Raw genomic sequence first — 24,884 nt, 5'->3', positions numbered from 1 at the left:
CAGCATCACACGGATCAGTCAGATATGTGCAGTGCTTCTCTGTGTAAAAAAGTAGAAAAATAATTTAGCCGGTCCATGTTGGAGAAACACAAGGGTTAAAATGAAATGGGTTCCAGGTTCTTGGCCCAGTCCTGGTTCCCAAAATACGGGGGACAAAAGGAGTAGGCATCCCCATATCTCATAAACCAGCACCGGGCTCAAACAGCCAGCGGTGTCATGCCACAGCCGAGGGACACTGTTTACATTTTGCAGGCAGTGGCGTAACTACCGTAGATGCGACTGCCATGGGGCCGAGCCGCCTCTAGGGCCGCCACCCCCTGCACCCATTCACACACAGATTGGGTCAGCGAGAGTCACCTATAAGCCAGAGCAGGTTGTAAATGATACAGGCATTGAGGACATGGGACGAGAGAGGCGAGCCGCTGCATACACAGGTCTGCTTTTGCAGAACTCATCACTGCACAGTCGCGCTGAGAATGTAGATATGCATACCTCCCAACAGTCCCGATTTTATCGGGACAGTCCCGATTGTCAGGGCCTGTCCCGCTGTCCCACCCGCGGACGGCAGTGTCCCGCGGTTTGGGGGGGCTGTTGGGAGTCCCCCCTGTCAGCTGCTAAGCAGCGGGGAATAAACGCTGTGCGCATGCGCACAGCGTCTATTCCCGCAGCCAGGGGGCTGGGGGCATGGCTAGAGGCTCACAGAGCCTCTGGGTCATGCCCCCATAGCGGCAAAATGGGGGCGTGGCCTCGCAGAAGAGCCGCGAGTATAGGCCACGCCCCCAAATTAGGCCGCCTGCTGAACTGCCAAAGTTGGGAGGTATGGATATGTAAGTGAGCCCAGTTTCAGTCACACAGTGACCCGGGACCGTCACATGACCTGCACTCCAGCAGAGTCAACGGGTGAGTGTTTGCACCCGATATTCGCCTCCTTGAGAGTGTAGATCATGTCTTCCACTGTTCACCGGGTAAGTGACACGAATACCGTGCAGAATTCTGCTCTGTCTCCGCTGCAAGGTTTGATTTTCTCCTTTTATCTCTGCCCTGTTCTCTTTTTATCACTTTCCATCCCCTTCTCATGCCAGACTAGCTATTTCCCCAGCATTGCTAGTTTAGACTCCTCCTTATATGTGCTCTTCACTCCAACCTGTTACCTGTTAAAAAGTTTGCAGCAAGTTATCAATTTTAATTTAAAATCTTGTCACATGGAGCTCTCCCTGCATGCTTCTCAGGGGCCCTGGCTACCAGAGTAGCCTGGCCGCATCATAGTTTCCATAACTCTACTCCCAGCAGCCCTATACACATTACACAATACACAATTGTAGAACACCATCCTATATCCTGGTGACTTCGGTAACTATGGAGTGTGTGTGTGTGTGTGTGTGTGTGGGGGGGGGTGTTTCAAGATTTTGCTATGGGGGCCACAAAGTTCTAGTTACGCCCCTGGTTTCAGGTCGTGTAATGTGTGTGTGTTTTTTGTAACCACACTAACCAGCCTCCTCTGTGCCTGTCCCTTTCCATCAGTGGAGCCGTATGCTGGCTTACAGTGACAAAAAGAACCCAACACTTTGTCATGTGGCAAAGGTATTGTTATTTAAAAACACATTTTGTATGATGCATTATTACCAGTGGTTCACAAACTGTGCGCCTAGGCTCCCTGGGGTGCCTCGGGACACTTGCAGGGGTGCCTTGGGTTGGTTGTCCAGGACCAATTCAAATTATTTATGATCAATTATTTCTGGACAAAACCAGTGCTGGTGGCTGCCAATCATAAAATGTGTACAATCAGAACCAAATCCTGCCCTTTACCACATAACTGAACCTAAGAATCACATTTAAACACAAATCTACTTAATTTGATATATATTTTTGGGGGTCTAGGGGTGCCTTGGAAAAATTCTGATACATTAGGGTGCCGTGATTAGAAAAAGATTGGAAACCCCTGCATTATACAATAAAAATCAATCTTTACATAATGTTGAAATGGCCTTCACAAAACAAGTGGTTGGTAAGTTTAAAGCAGAGGTGGGGAACCTCAGGCCCGGGGGCCGTATGCGGTACCCATAGCCTGTCTGAGTGGCCCGCCCACCCGTCCGGCGGCTTTGCCGGGACACGAGTACAGGGTAGTTCTCGCATGATTCCTCTTAATCAACAGCAGCCAGAGACTGTCAGTCCTATTCAGCGGCAGCCGCCAGAGAGTGGGACGGCTGCAGCAGGACAATTTGTAAGAGACATTTTTACATATGGCCCCCGAAGGTTTTTTTCCCCATGCAAATGGCCCTTGGCACAAAAAGGTTCCCCACCCCTGGTTTAAAGTCACACATAGCACACAACATTGATTGCTTCAGTTAAAAGAAATCATTGTTACATTTTTTCCTGGAGCACCACTGGAGGAAGATACTTTTTAAGTCCCCACACCTCTTCACATTCATGATGTCCCAACGGAAGGAGCTTACACGTTTATTGCATCTAAGACCTTCCTTCATAAGGCCTGCTTTCGGGAAGCAGATGCAGGACATGGTACTATTTAGCATCGGTGCTTTATTTGATTACTATGTGTTCCATCTTTATTGTGTTAATGTCTTTGTGGATATTTTTTGTACTCAGATAGTGTCTTTGCATTGCCTAGATCTTTTGTATATCTCTAGTAGTATATGTGTTTTGCACTTTTGATTTATTATTTTGTTGTGGATATTATTCACTTTGTACTGTTTCCTGTCATGGTTGTTTGGTAACCATGACTACAAACGTCCCTGGCGTCCACAGCATACCCGGGGTGTCCAGTGATATGCAATGACGTCACCAACATGTGCGCTGAGGCCTGACTCGTGTGGTTGGCGTGATGACGTCATTGTTATGTGCCATCCCCCGCATGTGGGGGGCTGGAGAGGAGGTATATCCTGTCTGTATGTCTTATTTATTGTATGTTTGTTTTATTATGTTTTAGCCTGATGACAATGCCGCGTGTACATTGAAACGTTGCAATAAAAGTCATTTTTACATTTAAAAAGAAGTGTGGAGTGCTGCACTTCTGTTCCCATTTGTAATTACCTTTTGTGTGGGCACCCATCTCTTATACCCCTTTCACACCAGAAAATGCAGGGACCCATCCGGGAATATGGCTCGGGGATCATGCCAGGTTGGCCCCTTTCACACCAGAAAAACCCTGCATTTTCTGGTGTGTGAAGGGGGTGTGAAGGGGACGGGGAGGCGTGCAGACGGCTTGATGGCAGTGAGTACTCACCCCGGTTGCAGACCGGGCATCCACACAGGCGGCCGGCGCAGATTACAGGTCAGATGGCAGGTGCAGATGACGCCCTCACTGCCGCCGGAGAGCTGCGTCATCTTTATCCGCCACCTGTCCTGTCATTTGCGCACACTGCCTGTGTGGATCCCCGGCCTGACAGAACACTGAGGACCGGAAACCCGGGTAAGTACACCATACCCCTTTCACATCGGCCAGGTCCCCGGGTTGAACCCGGGAACAACTCTGCACTACTGGGGACATCTGTAACTGGCACTACAGGGGACATGATATGTAACTGGCATTACTGGGGGTATCTGTAACTGGCACTACTTGTGACATCTGTTACTGGCACTACTGGGGACATTAATTAATTTATTAACAGTTTATAGCGCAGCATATTCTGTTGCGCTTTACAAAAGGAGACAGTGATACAACAAACAGGGTATTTACAGACAGTTAAAAGGTAGGAGGGCCCTGCTCGCAAGCTTACAATCATAGGGAAATAGGATAGATACTGTATTCTTTATTGCATCGATTCCACCAGAGTTTCTGTGACTGGTTCTGGAATTTGATAAGCTTGCCTGAAGAGATGAGTTTTTAGGGAACGCTTATAGGTTTGGAGACTGGAGGAGAGTCTTGTGCTTGGGAGGGCAATTCACAGAGTGGGTCCAGCCCGAACAAAGTCCTGCAGTCGGGAATGGGAGCGAGTAATCAGTGTGGATGAGAGACGCAGATCTTGGGAGGAGCGTAGAGGTTGGGTTGGAATGAACCAATGAAGGGACTGACAGAGTAGCTTTGCAGACGATGAACGTCTGGCTAGGAAGATTAGCCTTGCAGCTGCATTCATGATGGACTGTAGTGGTGTGAGTCTGTATTGGGGAAGGCCAATAAGGAGACTATTGCAATAATCAATGCGTGAGATGATGAGAGCATGGATTAGAGTTTTTGCAGTGTCTTGTGTAAGGTAAGGGCAGGGCTGTAAGTATGGCGGTACGGGGTGGTACGGCGTACCGGTAAAACATATTGTGCCGGTACCCCGTACCGCCATAACAAATGCCCTGGAAAGTGTCTAATGCGCATGCGCTCATATCTAAGTGGGAGGGGGCGTGGCCTCTGCCGCCCCGCCACAGCTGATTCCTCACTGCTGGAGCCGATGAGAAGGGAGCCGAGGGGAGGGGAGCGCATCTCTCCTTCCCCTCCCTGTGTCACTGTGACTGGGCTCTCAGCCAATCATAGCTCACGGGCCGGCAGCCAATCAGGAGCCAGCCCGCGAGGTATGATTGGCTGGCGGCCCGGACACAGTGAAGCCGGGGAAGGAGAGATGCGTGATGCGCTCCCCTGTCCTGCGCTGCCCTGTCCTGCGCTCCCCTGTCCCCTGAAGAAGCCGCAGCATCATCATCAGCGGCGGCGGGGGAGGAGAAGAGGAGACCTGGACACCAGGGACCAGATGTATCAAGCTTCACAAAGTGATAAAGTGGAGAGTGATAAACAACCAGCCAATCAGCTCCTACCTGACATTTTTCAAACACAGACTGTAACATGGCAGGTAGGAGATGATTGGCTGGTTGTTTATCACTCTACATTTTATCACTTTTTGAAGCTTGATACATCTGGCCCCAGGACACCAGAAGGGTAACTTGTGCCGCTGCTGCTGCTGGCTTCTGCCACTGTGGGGACATATGTGGCGGGCATGTGTTGCATTGAGGGGGCATAGCTAGCACTGTGGGGGCATATGTGTGTCATTATGGGGCATATCTGGCACTGGGGGCATAACTAGCACTGTGGGGGGCATGTGTGTGGCATTGTGGGGGCATACTTTGCACTGTGGGGGCATATGTGTGGCATTGTGGGGGCATATCTGGCACTGAGGGCATATGTGTGGCATTATGGGGCATATCTGGCACTCGGGGCATAACTAGCACTGTGGCGGCATATGTGTTGCACTGTGCGGGCATATCTGGCATTGGGGGCATACTTCGCACTGTGGGGGCTTATGTGTGTCACTGTGGGGGCATATCTGGCATTGGGGGCATATTTTGCACTGTGGGGGCATATGTGTGTCACTGTGGGGGCATATCTGGCATTGGGGGCATATTTCGCACTGTGGGGGCATATGTGTGTCACTGTCGGGGCATATCTGGCATTGGGGGCATATTTTGCACTGTGGGGGCATATGTGTGGCACTGTGGGGGCATATCTGGCATTGGGGACATACTTCGCACTGTGGGGGCTTATGTGTGTCACTGTGGGGGTATATCTGGCATTGGGGGCATATTTCGCACTGTGAGGGCATATGTGTGTCACTGTGGGGGCATATCTGGCATTGGGGGCATATTTTGCACTGTGGGGGCATATGTGTGTCACTGTGGGGGCATATCTGGCATTGGGGACAAACTTCGCACTGTGGGGGCTTATGTGTGTCACTGTGGGGGCATATCTGGCATTGGGGGCATATTTCGCACTGTGGGGGAATATGTGTGGCACTGTGGGGGCATATCTGGCATTGGGGGCATACTTCGCACTGTGGGGGCATATGTGTGTCACTGTGGGGGCATATCTGGCATTGGGGGCATACTTTGCACTGTGGGGGCATATGTGTGGCACTGTGGGGGCAAACTAGCACTGTGGGGGCATATGTGTGTCACTGTGGGGGCATATCTGGCATTGGGGGCATACTTCGCACTGTGGGGGCATATGTGTGGCACTGTGGGGGCATATCTGGCACTGGGGGCATAACTAGCACTGTGGGGGCATATGTGTAGCACTGTGGGGGCATATTTGGCACTGTGTGGCATATGTGTGGCACTGGGGGCATACCTGGCACTGGGGGCATAAAGTTTTGTCATGTAGCCACTCCCCTTGTGTCATATGACCACGCCCATTTTTCGACACACAGTACCACTAAGATGTTTTTTCTACTTACACCACTGGGTAAGGGCGAATGTTTTTTAGGTGCAAGTGGCATGATTTTGAGACAGATTGAATGTGGGGAACAAAGAAAGGTACTTGTTTCCTATCTGGGCGCCCAGGTTTTCTACGTACGGCACCGTAATGAAATCGGATCGCATCGCATCGTACACATACACGATATTGAACGATGCGATGCGATGCGATCCGATTCGATTTCCCATAGGAAACAATGTGAAATGGCTCAATTTAGCCAAATTATCATAGGAACAATAGTAAATGGGCCAAAAACACCCCTGAACATTGAAATGTCCCCGCAAAAGTAGTTGACGCCACCCCGCCATCAACGTGAACCCGAAGCGTGGCGAGCGCAGCGAGCCCGCGAGGGGCGGCGGTACGCGTCCTCCGACCTTTTCATGCCCTACTATCCACTAGGGCGTGGAGTGAGAATAGAATAGTGTGGCGAGCGCAGCGAGCCACCGAGCCCGAAGCGTGGCGAGCGCAGCGAGCCCCGCGAGGGGACGCGGATACCTTCACAGTTATACGCGTCCCCTCGCGGGCTTCCCAGGTGTCCATGGCGACGCGGACACCTGGGAAGCCCGCGAAGGGACGCGTTTACCTGTGAAGGTATCCGCGTCCCCTCGCGGGGCTCGCTGCGCTCGCCACGCTTCGGGCTCGGTGGCTCGCTGCGCTCGCCACACTATTCTATTCTCACTCCACGCCCTAGTGGATAGTAGGGCATGAAAAGGTCGGAGGACGCGTACCGCCGCCCCTCGCGGGCTCGCTGCGCTCGCCACGCTTCGGGTTCACGTTGATGGCGGGGTGGCGTCAACTACTTTTGGGGAGACATTCCACTGCTCTGTGGGTTTTTTTGGGGTTTCTGGCCCATTTACCATTCTTCCCTATGCTGATTTGGGTAAATTGATCCATTTAACATTGTTTCCTATGGGAAATCGAATCGGATCGCATCGCATCGTTCAATATCGTGTATGTATACGATCAGATTTCTCTACGGAGAATAGCATGGTGCGCAATTAACTTAGCGGGCGCCCAGATAGGAAACAAGTACCCAAAGAAAAGTTCAGAGTCAAGGATAACACCTAGGCAGCAAGCTTGAGAGGTAGGAGTGATTGTCATATTCTCAACAGTAATAGAGACATGATATGCAACTGGCACTACTAGGGACATGATATGTATCTGCCACTAAATATGTTAAAGGACATGATTGCTTAGCATTCAAATTGAGTGCCTGAGATAGAACACAACTAGGGATCCAATCCTGGGGCATTTTTTCAATACAGGAATTCGGGATTCAAAAATGCCTAATTCCTGGATCCTGGGATTGGCTTCCCTAATAAGAAAATTTAGGCCCGCCCACCAGCCAATCATGGTCCGGGAAAAACCCCATGCCAGACCATGATTGGCTGATGGGTGGGCCTAAATCCCAGCCGGGGGCGGAGCCCCAGATGTAAACAGAAGATCAGAGCGTGGTTGGAGTGGTGCAGGGCTCCCGGAGAAGCGCTGAAGATGGCTGGTGAGTATGTTTTGTATCCACAGGTACCCAAGTGAATACTACTGGACAAGGGGACCGATGCTTCGTGGCAACATAGGTGAGTATTGGATGAATAGGCTCAGTGTGTAATAAAGTTTTACTGTCAGCGTGTAAGTGTATTTATTTAACTGTTTGTACTACTGTGGGACTAGTCCCAGCGGGCCCTTTATTTCCCCACATGCTGGGATTTGTGGTTCTCCAAGTCCTTGCATGTGTTGCAGGCTTGCTGGGACTCATAGTTCCACAGCAATATAAAATAGCATTTTATCTATTTTTTTACACCAATTATCAGCTTGATGCCCACCGCCCAGGGGCATCAAGGACAGCCCGGGCTTCAACATGGGCAGATAAGTTCTGGAGGGGGGGTCCCCACTTCCCCAGGACCCATGGACGGATTGGCCTGCCGGGAAACCGGGCCATTTCCCGGTGGGCCGGCCCGTAAATGACATGAAGAGGCCGCCTTGTTTTCTGGGAGGGCCGCGGACCGACTGACCGCGATCTCAGCGGTTAGCGGCCGCAGCACTTTGCCCACAGTAAACATGGCTGCGGCCGGCCGTATCACTGACAGATGTCAAAATGGCCGCGGGAGGGCTGCTGTGCATGCACGGCCTTACGCAGCTCCTCCCGCGGCTCTTGAGTGTGTGTGAGTCCGTCGGAGGTTGCTCGCATGATCCCCAGCAGCAGCGCAGGAGTATTTTGCGTGCTGAGGATCAACAACAGGATGGGCGGCACTGGCAGCAGAACAAGGCGGGTGCCACGATCTGAGGTCACTGAGGTACTTTAAATAATGTGTGGCTGGCAAAAGTGAAAAAATATATGTATATATATATCCAAAGGTGGATGTCACTCGGAAGATAAATGAACAAGCAGACAACTGTCTTAAAGCCAACGTTTCAAGGCTGGGGCCCTTTTATCAAGACTTGAAAATGACATGTGAAACATACATATATATAGACCAGACAAAACTTACAGTTACGTGCGCCCTCCACCAGCCTCGCCTCCGGCAGGGGTCCGGTGACGTTATCTGTGTGCAACTACAGTGACGAATAGGTACCTCCCCGGGGGGCGCGGCTACACCGAGGCTTCTGGTAACCATGGCGCCAGCTGTTGTATACTTACGATACAGTACGTGCATCCCGGTTCTCTGCGGCGCAGGCTAGGAGCTGTCCTTTGTAGTGCTGACGGCCGGAACCCCTTAGAGATGACGTCTGCCTCTGTCACCGGAGCCGGGCCGCCGGAGCCTGCAGCACGGGGTGTGTGGTGGGAGCTTATTTAGGTTAGTGCTTTTCATTCACTAAATTGTTCTCTGACGAAGGAATTAAATCTTCCGAAACTGTTAGACCCAACTGTACACGGCTCCAGTTTTCATTTCTGAGTGTTGTCAAGTCCCCCACCGGAGTGCCGCCAGCAGCCGTGACCAACCCTATATATATATATATATATATATATACACACACACACACACACACACACATATAGTATGCCCAGGCACCCACAAGTTGGTATTTAAGTGTGCAGTTTGCCTTTTCACCATTATATATATATATATATATATATATATATATATATATACATATACATACACACACACACACACACACGCACATATAATATGTGTGTGTGTGTATATATATCTCCTCTCACTGATGCACCTACAGATTGGCGCCTCCATGTTTTCTACTGTGACACTTAGCTACAATCTGCACATAACTCTGTACTACCTGCCCTTTAACCCTTAGCAATGGGGAACCTAAAACTTGAATACTGACAAGTGGGCATCTCAGGAGAAAAGTATATAGTGGTCTTATAATGGGTACATACTAGGCGATATGTCATCCGATCTGGACCAAGACATCGGGCACATACTCGCGACATCGATAGTGAGAGCCATGCTGATTAATGTGATTCGTTGCTACTGGCAACAGCAAGTGTGTATGCATTTTGCCGATGTCAACTCCTTGCTCGGTCCCACAATGTCGCTGGGTAAACACATTGTCTAGTGGAGCGCCGCTTATCGACATGCTCATTCCAAGGTTTAATGCTTGTTGCCAAGGAGGTTTACATGCTCCTAGCCATGGGGAAGCAGTCTGACAGCGGGCAGAAGTGGTGGGCTGCCCGGCTGTCAGACTGCTTCCCCATGGCTAGGAGCATGTAAACCTCCTTGGCAACAAGCATTAAACCTTGCAATGAGCTTGTCGGTAAGCGGCACTTATGTGCCATAATATGTAATGGGCATCTCAGTGTGCGGTATATCTGTAATGGGCATCACGGTGTGTGGCATATGTATAATGGGCATCACGGTGTGTGTGGCATATAATGGGCATCACAGTGTGCGGCATATGTATAATGGAGCATCACGGTGTGCGAGCACAGTGCGACATATGTATAATGGACATCACGGTGTGCGGCATATGTATAATGGGCATCATGGTGTGCGGTATATATAATGGCATCAGGGTGTGCAGCATATGTATAATGGCTATACGGTGTGCAGCATATGTATAATGGGCATCACGGAATGGGGCATATGTATAATGGGCATTACGGTGTGTGGCAGATGTATAATGGAGCATCACAGTGTGTGGCATATGTATAATGGGCACCCAAGATTCATAAGTCCCACTCTCACCCACCGGGCAGACCCATTATTTCTGCCAGACTCTCCCTATTACAACCTCTAGCCATTTTTGTGGACAATTTTTTTGCAACCACTGGTCACCTCAGGCACCACGTATGTCCGAGACACCACGGACTTCATTGGTAAATTAAATACCATCAACATCCCAGCAAACCCGGTGATATTGGCAACTATGGACGTGTGTTCTCTATACGCAGTGATCCCACACACAGACGGCCTACGGGTACTTAAAACCAAGCTGGATGCCAGACCGACACCTGAACCCCCTACTAAATTCCTGGTTGACTTGGCAGAAGCCATTCTTAAGTGCAACCACTTCCTCTACCAACGGAAATACTACATACAGGTGTCAGGGACTGCGATAGGTTCCAATTTGGCCCCATTGTATGCCTGCCTGTACATGGCTGACTACGAGGAGACCCATATCATGCCACAATACGGCCACCAGATCCTCTTCTACAAACGCTTCATTGATGATGTGTTCTTAATTTGGTCAGACACAACAGAATCTTTCAACCTGATGGTACAATCCCTGAATGAACTCAACTGCCCCATCAAATTCACTCATCTCACTGACCACCAGTCCATAAACTTTCTGGACATTAACATCTCCATCAAGGACGGCATTCTGCATACCAGCCTATTTAGGAAACCGACCGATCGCAACACATTACTCTCCACAACCAGTCAACACCCTCCGGCTCTAAAGGAACACTTACCCATCTCCCAATACATGCGGGTTATAAGAAACAACTCCAATCAAGCCACGATGGAAGTCCAACTCCAAAAGATGACCCACCGATTCTCCGAACGAGGATACTCATCTACCACCCTGAACCGCTGCCTTGCGAAAGCCAGAACCAATATGCTACCATCACGGCCAACCCCATCGGCCAACCCCAATAAACCACCACGAATGGTCTTTGTAAACCAGTATGACCACGTTTCGTCCAATGTCCAGAAAAGTCTAAGAAAGCATTGGCCCATCATCGCCACCGATAAAACCCTCAAACTACAGCAATATGGTCCCCCAATGATCGCTCATAAGAGAGGACCCAACTTAAAGCAATTACTCATGCGCCCGATGTTGAGTCCCTCACCAGATAACAACGTCACATGGCTGCATTCTAAGCGCCCTGGTTGTTTCCGTTGCACTGGATGCACGACCTGCAGCAGCATGACCCCGGGCCCTACCTTTCCACACCCGCATTCGGGTAAACCAATTAAGATCAAGTACCGCCTTCATTGCCAAATGGACCACATTATTTACCTCCTAAATTGCCCCTGTGGACTGGCATATGTAGGCATGACCTCCAGGAAATTTAGAGAGAGGATGGCAAACCACAGGAACTCCATCCGGGCGGCACTTGAGACTAAGAAAGCAGACTTGCCCATTCCCCGCCATTTCCTTGCAGCAGGACATCAGAACTCTAATCTCCAGTGCCGACTCATTGATTGGGTACCCCCATCACCCCGTGGGGGAGACAGGGGACTGAGACTAAAAAAACTTGAAAGCCGCTGGATCCACAGGCTGGACACTATCGCACCCAGAGGTCTCAACGAGAACAATCCTTTGTCCATCTTTCTTAGACCATCCTAACTGCTCATTATCAACATTTATGTTATTTTGAAAGTAAACCTATGCTCGCCTCACATAACGTTACCCGGGGTGACAATATGGTGATTGTATTACTGTTTACTGCAATGTGTCATTTTTTTCCCTTTGTAATGCACCATCTTCTGTTTTCTGCTCCCTCTCTCCCTTTTATGCTTTCACCTATTCCTATTATTATGACTCCTTAAATTGCCTATGTGTTCATATATGTGTGTATGCATATCCATATGTTTGTCCCATGTTCATATCGTGATCTCCAGCTCCTTTGGTGTATCTTTCCTGTGACTGTAGTTGCTACTCTAACCTCACGTCCTTCTTTGCCCCATTACCTCAAATCCCATGTACTTTCAGATTTGTATATTTGTATATTTGTATATTTACAATTTGCAATCTTTAGCTCTCTCCCTTTAGCACTCCCGGACCAATTTATTAATTTATTTATTTATTCCACAAATTGCATATGCAGTGCTCTCAAGCACCCCCCTTGCCTCTAATACCCTACCTTTTAGGCAATCAGTAACTTAATATTCCCATACCTTATCTCTCGCCCCTTTACCACTCCCCTGCTTCTGGCACCGGCCCCCGCTATTTACCCTATTATGCGCAATCATCTCAGACTATAAACAAACCCGATGGATATTTATGAAGGTCACTGTACACCTTAAACTAGCAATTGACACTTGTTAAATCTTTCGCTCAGCGCATCTATCACGTAATTACTTCATTACTTCTATCTGTGACGCGCAGCTCCCGGCAACCCGGAAGCTGTGCGTTCCATTTGCGGTCCACAGACCGCGCAACTTCCGGTATTTCCGGAAGTCAGCGTGCGCTCCAGCAGCCTGACACGCAGGCTATTTGGCGCGATCGCTGTGCTCTTTAACCCTTTCCTGTGGGTATATATAGCGGGACCCGGACTGCACACTGTAGGTAGCTGACTTTGTCCTGACCTACTTGGCAGAGACTACTTCAACGCTGACTACCTGCATACTCTGATGACAATGTAAGCATTTACTGTTACCTTGCTGTACCTATGCACATTCTGTCATACTGAAAGTGTGTTTATGACTTATGTTTTCTGTATGCCTTAGGCTCCTTGATAATGGTCCATGATTTGGACCGAAACGTCGGGGCTGTCATACAATATATCACCTTTACCTTTTTTGGACTATGATGTCTCTTTATTTCACTAATATCGTCGTAATTGGATTTCACAATATTTGATTTGTGATTGGAGAGTGCTCTCCTTTCTACACCCTGCGTGTAGATACCTGGACTATTTTTGAGTGCAAGCCTTTTGGCCTGTACTTTTGGTTGGGCACCCCACTGTTGTTTCCCTTGGGTGAGAGTGCGGTCATTTGCATGTGTGTATATATATATATATATATATATATATATATATATATATACACACACACACACATATAGTACAGGTCGAGTATCCCGTATCCGAATATCCATTATCCGAATTATTCCGAAATACAGACATTCCAGAAAGTGAAAAAAAATTTTTTTTTTGCTAAAAACTCACTGGGGACATATGTAACAGCATCACTGGGGACATGATATGTAACTGGCACTATATATGTGCAAGACAATGATTGCTTGGCATTCAAATTCAGTGCTGAGATAGTACACACATTTTGTTTCACGTTTTGAAACCTTGTTTTTTGAACAATTAAAATATGTTTGTGTGTATTTTATGTGGTAATAAAATATATTTGTGTGTATATTATGTGTTTATACAGCATACATGCAAGATACTTCAAAATACATCATTGAAATATTAAAATATTCCGAAATACGGAATAATCCGTTATCCAAAATTCTCCTGGTCCCGAGCATTTTGGATACGGGATACTCAACCTGTATGCCCAGGCACCCACAAGTTGGTATTTAAGTGTGCAGTTTGCCTTTTCACCATTATATATATATATATATATATATATATACATACATATACATACACACACACACACGCACATATAATATGTGTGTGTGTGTATATATATCTCCTCTCACTGATGCACCTACAGATTGGCGCCTCCCTGTTTTCTACTGTGACACTTAGCTACAATCTGCACATAACTCTGTACTACCTGCCCTTTAACCCTTAGCAATGGGGAACCTAAAACTTGAATACTGACAAGTGGGCATCTCAGGAGAAAAGTATATAGTGGTCTTATAATGGGTACATACTAGGCGATATGTCATCCGATCTGGACCAAGACATCGGGCACATACTCGCGACATCGATAGTGAGAGCCATGCTGATTAATGTGATTCGTTGCTACTGGCAACAGCAAGTGTGTATGCATTTTGCCGATGTCAACTCCTTGCTCGGTCCCACAATGTCGCTGGGTAAACACATTGTCTAGTGGAGCGCCGCTTATCGACATGCTCATTCCAAGGTTTAATGCTTGTTGCCAAGGAGGTTTACATGCTCCTAGCCATGGGGAAGCAGTCTGACAGCGGGCAGAAGTGGTGGGCTGCCCGGCTGTCAGACTGCTTCCCCATGGCTAGGAGCATGTAAACCTCCTTGGCAACAAGCATTAAACCTTGCAATGAGCATGTCGGTAAGCGGCACTTATGTGCCATAATATGTAATGGGCATCTCAGTGTGCGGTATATCTGTAATGGGCATCGCGGTGTGTGGCATATGTATAATGGGCATCACGGTGTGTGGCATATAATGGGCATCACAGTGTGCGGCATATGTATAATGGAGCAACACGGTGTGCGACATATGTATAATGGACATCACGGTGTGCGGCATATGTATAATGGGCATCATGGTGTGCGGTATATATAATGGCATCAGGGTGTGCAGCATATGTATAATGGCCATACGGTGTGCAGCATATGTATAATGTGCATCATGGTGTGCGGTATATATAATGGCATCAGGGTGTGCGGCATATGTATAATGGTATTCACGGTGTGCGGCATATGTATAATGGGCATCACGGAATGGGGCATATGTATAATGGGCATTACGGTGTGTGGCAGATGTATAATGGAGCATCACAGTGTGTGGCATATGTATAATGGCATTACGGTGTGCGGCATATGTATAATGGCATCACGGTGTGCGGCATATGTATAATGGCATCACGGTGTGCGGCATATGTATAATGGCCATCACGGTGTGTGGCAAATGTATAATGGACATCATGGTGTGCGGCATATGTATAATAGGCATCACGGTGTGCGGCATATGTATAATGGCCATACGGTGTGCGGCATATGTATAATGGGCATACGGTGTGCGGCATATGCATAATGGGCTTCACGGTGTGTGGCATATGTATAATGGCCATACGGTGTGCGGCATATGTATAATGGGCATCACGGTGTGTGGCATATAATGGGCATCACAGTGTGCGGCATATGTATAATGGGCTTCACGGTGTGTGGCATATGTATAATGGGCTTCACGGTGTGTGGCATATGTATAATGGGCATCACGGTGTGTGGCAGATGTATAATGGGCATCGCGGTGTGTGGCATATAATGGGCATCACAGTGTGTGGCATATGTATAATAGGCTTCACGGTGTGTGGCATATGTATAATGGGCTTCACGGTGTGTGGCATATGTATAATGGGCATCACGGTGTGTGGCAGATGTATAATGGGCATCGCGGTGTGTGGCATATGTATAATGGAGCATTATGGTGTGTGGCATATGTATAATGGATCATTATGGTGTGTGGCATATGTATAATGGGCATCACAGTGTGCGGCATATGTATAATGGGCATCACGGTGTGTGGCATATAATGGGCATCACAGTGTGCGGCATATGTATAATGGGCTTCACAGTGTGTGGCATATGTATAATGGGCATCACAGTGTGTGGCAGATGTATAATGGAGCATCACAGTGTGTGGCATATGTAAAATGGGCATCACGGTGTGTGGCAAATGTATAATGGGCATCACGGTGTGTGGCATATGTATAATGGACATCACTGTCTCCCCTCCCTGCATCCTCCACCACTTATTGACTTCCCTCCCTGCATCCTCTGCCACTCTGCATTCCCCCTCCTACCCTGCATCCTGTGCCACCATGCCCCCCTCACACTCCCTCCCCCCTCCCTCCCTGCATCCTCTTCCACCCTGCCACTCTACTCTCCCCCTCGTCACCCCCTTCTCACCCTTCATTACCAACCCCTCTCACCCTGCACCTACCCCCTCTCACCCTGTGTCTTGTCATTCCGTTGCATAATGTGAACTTTAGTTTTTTTTTTAACTCAGCGGCAAAATTGGGCGTGGCCTTGTTGAAATAGACCACACCCCGATATTGATAGACCACGCCCCCAAAAAGCAGGCATGCCTCCGGCGCACAACAACACCCCCCCCCCCCCCCCCCCATTAGGGCTGCTTCAAGATATTTCCCGGGCTGGTTTTAGTTCCCAATCCGCCCCTGCCAGGACCCCTGCCCATGTTAATCGGTCAGAGGGATAAATGCTTTGGCCGTGGGACTTGTATAAAAAGTATCCCCCCGACTGTGGCATTACCCTGCTGGCTGGTTGGGCCCGGTGCTGGTTCTTGAAATTTTTTGTAATTTTGTCCCCTGTATTTTGGGAACCAGGACCGGCCCATGAGCCTGGTGCTGGTTTTGTAATATCATGGTAACCCCAACATGTTTGTCCCTGTGATTTTAGGAAACCAGGACCGGCTCTTTGAGCCCGGGGCTGGATATGCTCAGGAGGGGGGACCCCACGCCATTTTTGGGGGGGGGGTTCACAAAATCGCATGTCTTAAAATGCGCACATTTTCAAGTCTAAAAATCACACTACATCACACCATATCGCACTTTTTTCTGCAAATTCGCACCTCATTACATATGCAAATTCACGTAAAAAAAAAATTCAATTTTTAAAGGTGCGATTTGGTGCGATTTTTAAACATGTCCAAAAATCGCCCCTATTACATTTCGCCCCTAAATTCTGACTAGCATGAAGTAATTGCAACTGTACCTGTAGCTTATAAAGTTTATAGCTTGTTTTCTAAGACCTATAGTATTGTTTAGTCTAATAGAGCAGTGGTTCCCAACCTGGGGTACTCTGCAGACCAGTTGGTAATGGCGGACGACGAAAAAGTCTTTTGATGGCTGAAGAAGACCCATTGCCATGGAGACAAACCATGTTGTGTCATATGCCTGACCAGCAATCCACTGGGAGCTTCCCATGCTGCCCTCACATCAGCAGTCATCTGCCCAGCACTGACAAAGGTGGAGGAAGCAGCGGCATTAATCCTACCGGTGTTAGCGGGAATCCTGGAGATAATACACAACCAGTGTCTAGACACAGAAGGGCATGATTCCTTGCTGTATACTACTCCTCCGCTCCTCCTTAATATAAGGACATGCATAAGAATCCGCATACCGCTAAGTAATGTCCATATTTCAAAATGAGAGGAGGGGGTACTTATCAATGAAAAGCGTAATCAAGGGGTATGGGAGAGAAAAAAGGTTGTGAACCACTGTAATAGAGCATTGGATTATGAAAATATGATAAAATGGGCTGGTTAACCTGCACTATGTAACCTGTATGCAGTATGCACAATGCCAGATAAAATAAGATAAGAAAGGGGGTGTAAACGCTACAGGAGGGAGAGCACCTTGCAGGCTTGGTGGATCGCTGCACTCGCCACAGGTACTAATGGGCCCCCAAAAGGGAGAATAGCCCGTTAGTCGGGATACCAACTGTTGGGCATTTGAACAGTCGGGATTCCTATTGTCGGGCCGGCATCCGGGACCCAGATATTGATGGTAGAGACCTTGTATCTGTTTGTTTATGCCTAGAGTGGGGATGTACATTGGGGACCCTACCCACAAATTAAATAAAAAAATCATAACTTACCTCTCATGCAGTCCCAACCATCCAATCAGCTCATAACTGCCATGTTATAGGCTGGGTTTGAAAAATTACAGGTAGGAGTTGATTGGCTGGTTGTTTTTCACTGTCCATTTTACCACTTTTTGAAGCTTGATACATCTGGCCCTGAGTGACCTGTGTAAAGGATGGTGAATAAAAAACACAAATCATTGTACATTAAATATAACAAATGCAATGTATAATTTAATAAACTGAATGGAAAGGAGAGTTTACACTAGCAAATACAGAGGCATAAGTTGAATCAGAAATTCATGTAAGATAAAAAAAAACTGCAGTATTTGCTTATGCATTAACACATTATAGAAGATGAGCTGTGATTAAAACAGTGAATTGCTGCATTCAAACTTGTTTTTGTATCTTACCAGGCTTATATACAATATATCACTTAGAACACCATGGCAACTCTGTTTTCTCATTATTCCGAAGGCTGTTATGCTAAAATGAAACAAAAATGGATGATTGCAAATAATGAGTTTTTCCTTTGTGGTGCACACAGTGGTTCTGTCTTCATAATTTGTCAATTGGGGTAACTGGTACAGAAAATGTATGCTTTACAATACTTCGTTCCTGCTCATAAGTAGGTTGGACACTGTACTGAATGCCTGAACGTACAATATATGATTATTCATATACAATTAAACTGTAAAAAATGTATCTCTAAAATGTTGTAATAAAACCTTGATTATAATAAACTGTCAGTATCTGAAAAGACGAGGCACAATGCATAGGCGATTCCCCCATATCCCCATATCAGGCGCTTTTGTGCACAATTCTCATGCCGGCAATGCCTCTTTCTCCTGCTAAAAACTCTGCAGTGGAATGGAATTATTGATGCTGTCTTTACAGTATGAATTGCATTTAGATATTTCCTGCTTTCAATTGAATTCCCCCTATTATCTTTAATAAATCAACCTCTTCCCGTCACCAAATGTAATCTTTCAGCAGATCATTTCAACAGGTACAGAAAATTGGACAAGTGTATACGCATAAATTGTACGTAAGTCTGCAGTACAATTGCCTATACTGTCTGACGTGGAGTCCAATCTCCTGAGGATGTACCCTGCCTTACATTGCACACCCAATCCCCTTTCCTGACCTCATGTCAATGGGTGTGGATCAGTTGGTCACCAGCAAGTTGTTAGACAGTCATTAGGTCGACATGCATTTAGGTCGACATACAGGGCAGCTGAGAGGGGGGGGGAGGGGGTACTAATTACCCGGGCCCTGGTTTGCTGGGGGGGCCCTGCAGGGACCCAGGTCCGACCCCTCCCTTCCCTCCCAGGTAGCAACAGCAGCACATACTTCTACAGCATGTGTTGTGCTGATAGCAGGCTCAGCATGAGCATCTCACTGACAGCGTGTGAGCTCATGCTGAGCCTACTGTCAGCACAGCACATGGTGTAGGTGTGTGCTGCTGCTTCTGCTGAGTTTAGAGTTTTAGAGTTTTCTTTCACCCTCCTCTAAACATTTTGGGGGCGTGGCCTACATACGGGAAGTGACCACACCTCCCACACTTAGGCCATGCCCTCAAAAGTTTACCGGGGCCCGGCATTCCTCTCGGCTGCCCTGTCGACATATGTCTAGGTCAACATGCAGGAAGGTCAACATGAGTCTATGTCGACAGGGTCATTAGGTCGAAAGGGTCATTAGGTAGACATGGGTAAGGTCGATGGGGTCATTAGGTCGACAGTGAAAAAGTCAACGTTTAAATTTGGTACTTGTTTCCTAGAACGGCCACAATCGCGGGCATCGTGTACCTTTAAGTTAAGGTACACGATGCCCAAGATGGACCCGATTTCCTTTGAAATTTTGCCGGCAAAGGGAAAATCGCGGGCATCGCGTCGGTCGCGACCATTAACATTGTCCCCGACACGACCGACGCGATGCCCGCGATTTTGCCATAGGCTTCAATGTTAAAATATTTTTTAACATTGAAATCGGGAGCATCGCGTCGGTCTTGTGCCATTATAATGGCACAAGATGAGATGGACTTGATTAAGTCCATCTCACATAGTAAAAAATGTGAAATGGGCCAATATGACCCATTTCACATTATATATGTCCCCGTCGTCACCCCACAATTAACGTGAACCTTATATATGTCCCCGTCGTCACCCCACAATTAACGTGAACCCGAAGCGTGGCGAGCGCAGCGCGCCCGCGAGGGGCGGCAGTGCGCGTCCTCCGACCTTTTCATTCCCCTACTATCCACGTCGGGGTGGAGTTGAGAATATAAAGTGTGGCGAGCGCAGCGAGCCACCGAGCCCGAAGCGTGGCGAGCGCAGCGTGCCCCGCTAGGGGACGCGTATACCTGTGAAGTTATACGCGTCCCCTCGTGGGGCTCGCTACGCTCGCCACGCTTCGGGCTTGGTGACTCGCTGTGCTCGCCACACTTTATATTCTCAACTCCACGCCGACGTGGATAGTAGGGGAATGAAAAGGTCGGAGGACGTGCACCGCCGCCCCTCGTGGGCTCGCTGCGCTCGCCACGCTTCGGGTTGGCGTCAATCGTGGGGTGGGGTTTACGTTGTAAAATTGGGGGTCTAGAGAATATTTTACATTGAATCCAATGTAAAATCGGGTCCCAGGGACCCTATTCACATTTGATTCAATAAAAAAATCGGGTCGGTCGCATCGCATGCGACCAAATCGCATGCGATGCGACCTGATGCGATTTTTCCGACACGACCACCCCGATGGAAATCGGTGTGGCCATGCTAGGAAACAAGTACCTTACATTTTTTTTTTTATCGTTACACTCGGCACACTATTTTATTCTCCCACCATGCCCTAGTGATTGGTAGGGCATGAAACATCGCCTGTCAGCACGTGTCGGCTCAAAAATACAGGAAAAAAACCATGTTGACCTAATGACCCATGTAGACCTAATGACCCATGTCGACCTAATGACCCTGTCGCCCTAACCCATGTCGACCTAATGACCCTGTCAACCTAACCCATGCCGACCTAATGACCCTGTCGACCTAAAGTATTGTCGACCTTACTGCATGTCGACCTAAAGTCATGTCAACCTAAACTCATGTTGACGTAAACTTATGTCGACCTATCTGCATGTCGACCTAACTCTTGTCGACCTACTTGGTGGTGATCCAACGACCATATCCCATGTCAAGTGCTCGTTACCATAATATGTCCTAAGCCATATTCAATTCACAGTGGTATCACTGGTGCTTTCCTTATTCCAATGTGTAACATGCATTATTGCGATTTTATTTTGCTATTATGATTATTATTATTATTTTTATTTTTATTATAAATAAAATACTCTGAAATATTGCCAATTGAGTTTTGTCTCTCTTTAGCATATTGTATATGACTATGTTCTTGCATAGTTGCCTACCCTCCCTCATCATGCTGTAGACTCCCGGTTTGGCCATAAATTTCCTGCTGCCCTGCCTGGATTCTTCAGATTCTGACAGGTTCGATACTCAGGAGTTTCTTTACAAGGACAGTGATTTACTGTAGCTGCTCAGGAGCCTCTGCTGAGGACTTTCATTATCCCCCCTCTTGTGGGAATCGCTCACATGAGAGAGAGACAGCAAAACTATAATCATACACAAGGCTTTGGTATTTTTACTGGTGTACACTTATCCATAGCATGCTGCTGCTGTTAGCTGTAAGGGTAAGTATTTTTTTATAGTAATCTTTCTGTAGTTAAACACATTTATTTAATTTGGTGTCCATATTGATTTAGCTAATGCTATGGAAAGCAGCACAACCAATAAATGTAGATAATGCCTACAAGTTGCAGACTGTCCAGTGTTCACAATAAAATAAAATTTTATATAAAAAAACATTTAGTAAAATAACATTTAATACACCAAAAACATACTTATAAGCTTAGTAAATAGTCCACACAAGGTCATTAGGCATTTATTGCATAGTGGATCACATTAATCATGTATTTTGTTAGTTAGTATCCATAGTTTCAATATTCCCCAAAATATATTGCTACTAATGTTATATAAAATATTTCTCAATAACAAGTGATTAAGCATAGACACACCAATAGGTGGAGCAAGGCATTCCCTTTAAAGCAGAGTGTGATACACCCCCCTCGATGGAGTGCCGCGTCCTACTGTAATATCCCCCATTCTAGTTTTGAAAAGTAGGCGAGTAAGACTTTCTGGCACCAATACAGAGCAAAATAAAATGTTTTTCTGAATCATTTCATTTGTCAGCAAATTCATCATAAAGTAGTTAAGAAGTTGCCTTTTTTTCCATAATTCTATGCTTACTTTTCTATTTAGAAATACATGGATGAATTCAGTAGGTACAGATGTAAAGAAAAATTCAAGGTCATTTTTAAACCAACAGCACTGTAGGCCCCATTTACAGTTAGGAATAAATCCATTTAGAAGTGTAGTTTTGGACCATGGTAAAATCATATTGCATGTAGGATACAAATACAAAGTGCACAGTCAGATTTTAAGCTGGAAGTGGGACATGCCTAGTATTAGCATTCTACATGAAAAAGAAGCCAAAGGGGAAAAGAGAAGAGAAACATAAGTGACACAGTTCCCTTCTTCTCACATATGTTCCCCACCATTGTCTCATTATTACATGTGCCCCAGGCCCCTCTGCCTCTCTAATATCTGCTCTCCCAGCTATCATTAACTGCTGCCACTAGTTTCTTAAGCTCTATTGCTCATTGGCTGGATCCTGGAATATTGAAACGAAAAATGGACTTGTCACTTCTTGAAATACTAAATCAGTAGCAATCACATTTAATAAATAAAACTCCATGATTTCTGTTACCGACCATGCACCTTACCCATGTTTTCTATTGAGAAATTATGTTGAATGGATAGTCACTGATAGCATCCTAATCACTTTTTGTTGTCCAGTATTTAAGACTGGATTTATTGATTAATTGTATTATTTGTTGGGATTCTTTTTTTAGGCTAGAGGTTTCTTTTTGAGAAATTAAGAAAAAATATTAAATTGAGCAAATTGCGCTTACCTGTCATGCTTAGTTCACATTCCGATCACATTGACAATAAAATAATTTAATTTGTTGATGGACCACAAACCTGTGTCACCTCACCACTGTTTCATGGTATTTATAGGTATATCGATACTAAACTGCCCTTTGGGAAATAAAGTGGCTCACAAGTACTAATACTTCAGAGGTATCTATCAGTACATTCCCCCCAGTGGAAAGATCACTGCCTATGGTTGATTGTCGGTCCAGGCAGGAACCATTAGGTCAGAGAAGATTCCACCTAGGAAAATTAGACATTACGTCAGGAAAGTAAATATACAAGGAACACCGATAGTACTACCTCTGCATCCCCTCTCTCTGCACCTATTCCTTTCTTAACCCCCAGAACCCTTTTCAGCATTTACACAATTTGAGCTATGTTTTTAATGGTAAAATACATATTATACATTGTACTATATACAATGCACCTACAGTTTAAGACATAAGGCAACATGGAGGAACATAAAAACAAAACTATTAAAATATGGAACCTCAGTGCCACTGGGCTTTAGCAGGCAGCCTAATGGATGGTCTGGCTCTTTGCACATACAGATGTGTCCTCATACACTGTGGCTTTAGTCATGCCAAACAGCTGCTCTCGATGCGCCTTGTCTGGGTAACTCTGCCATGGTGAGTGTCTTTCTCCAAATGTACGGCATATATGCATAAATGAAACAACTGAAGCAACAGCACTACTCTGCTAGATTACACTGATCAGTTTGATTTGTGACATTTGTACATGTGTGGTAATGAGTCAGAGTCCATATATAAAATACTTCAATGCAGCAACTTTTTCTCACGCCAACTTCACTTTGTACGTGTTTCAAACTAATTTCTGTGTGGATATGGTTGAAGCCCTGCATCTCTAGTACACTGAGTTGTGTTTCACTGTGTCATCAGTGCAAATATGATGCAAAATTTCTAGAAAAAAATCGGTACACTTCACCTCTTGGTGTGACTCACACACGCCAGGTGACTTGCGCCATATGCCATTTAGACGCCAAGGGATATATTTACGAACAGTTGATTTTGATCGATTTAATCAACGTAAGATCGATCAATATCAATCTTGTACAATGTTGAGCTTCAAGGGCTAAAACACACGTTTTGTAATGTTTGACAATTAATGTAAGAAAAATCATCTGTTGATTGATTTTATTTCTATCTGACATTGATTAAAAGCAATCAAAATGGACCTTTATTAAATATACCCCTAGGTGTCTATGGACACATCTGTTTTGCCTGTTATTTATTTTAATAACTGTTTATGGGCTGTAGGATAAGGTATATATGCATGTACTTTATGATTAGCAGTATAGCATTTCATAATACTTTTTGGAATCATTCGAATTTTTTTTTTTTTTAACCCCCTAACCCTCTTTTCATACTTACCAAGTCCCCTGGCGTCCACAGCAGGCCTCCGGCATCTTCTCCAGGGTCTCCAGTGGTCCCAGGAATGCATTGCGCGAGTGTGCGCGCGCGCCGGTGACGTCACCGGTGCGTGCGCACACTCGCGCAATGCATTCCTGGGACCGCTGGAGACCAGGAGAAGATGCCGGAGGCCTGCTGTGGACGCCCGGGGACTGCGCGGACGCCGAGGGACCACCGGACACCATCAGGGGACAGGTAAGTATGGCTACAAAAATATATTCCAAAAACCGGAAAATTCCCCTATCCGGAATGCTCGTGGTCCCGAGCATTTCGGATAGGGGATACTCAACCTGTATATAGTAGTTTTCTTTGGTAGGCTGGCGTACATGGACAAACTCTTTTTGTTCTGCTTTGGTAATGTACTCATTTCTGAAACAATGGTGACTTCAGTCTGAATTGAAATAAGGCATTCTTCATATCTGCTTTTGACATTACATGTTGATCACTAATTAAATCAGCAAATGCATTGAAGCTTTTTTAGCATGCTTTTATTTACTGCACTGGCTTGGACTGCCGATAAACCCATTTCACTAACAGACAGAAACTCTCCTGCATATTCATCAAGCAACTATACCCAGCGCTGTTCTCATG

General features: G+C 46.6%; 1 protein-coding gene across 2 annotated transcripts in view; it reads left to right on the top strand.

Moving 5' to 3' along the window:
• The window catches only part of FRMD3 (FERM domain containing 3), a 182,251-nt gene that overhangs the window by 85,140 nt on the left and 72,227 nt on the right, over positions 1–24,884 (top strand). The window lies entirely within an intron of this gene.

Source organism: Crinia signifera, chromosome 1 (assembly GCF_055691185.1).
Source record: "Crinia signifera chromosome 1, ASM5569118v1, whole genome shotgun sequence".
Classification (NCBI taxonomy): domain Eukaryota; kingdom Metazoa; phylum Chordata; class Amphibia; order Anura; family Myobatrachidae; genus Crinia; species Crinia signifera.
This window is presented reverse-complemented; position numbering and strand designations above follow the sequence as displayed.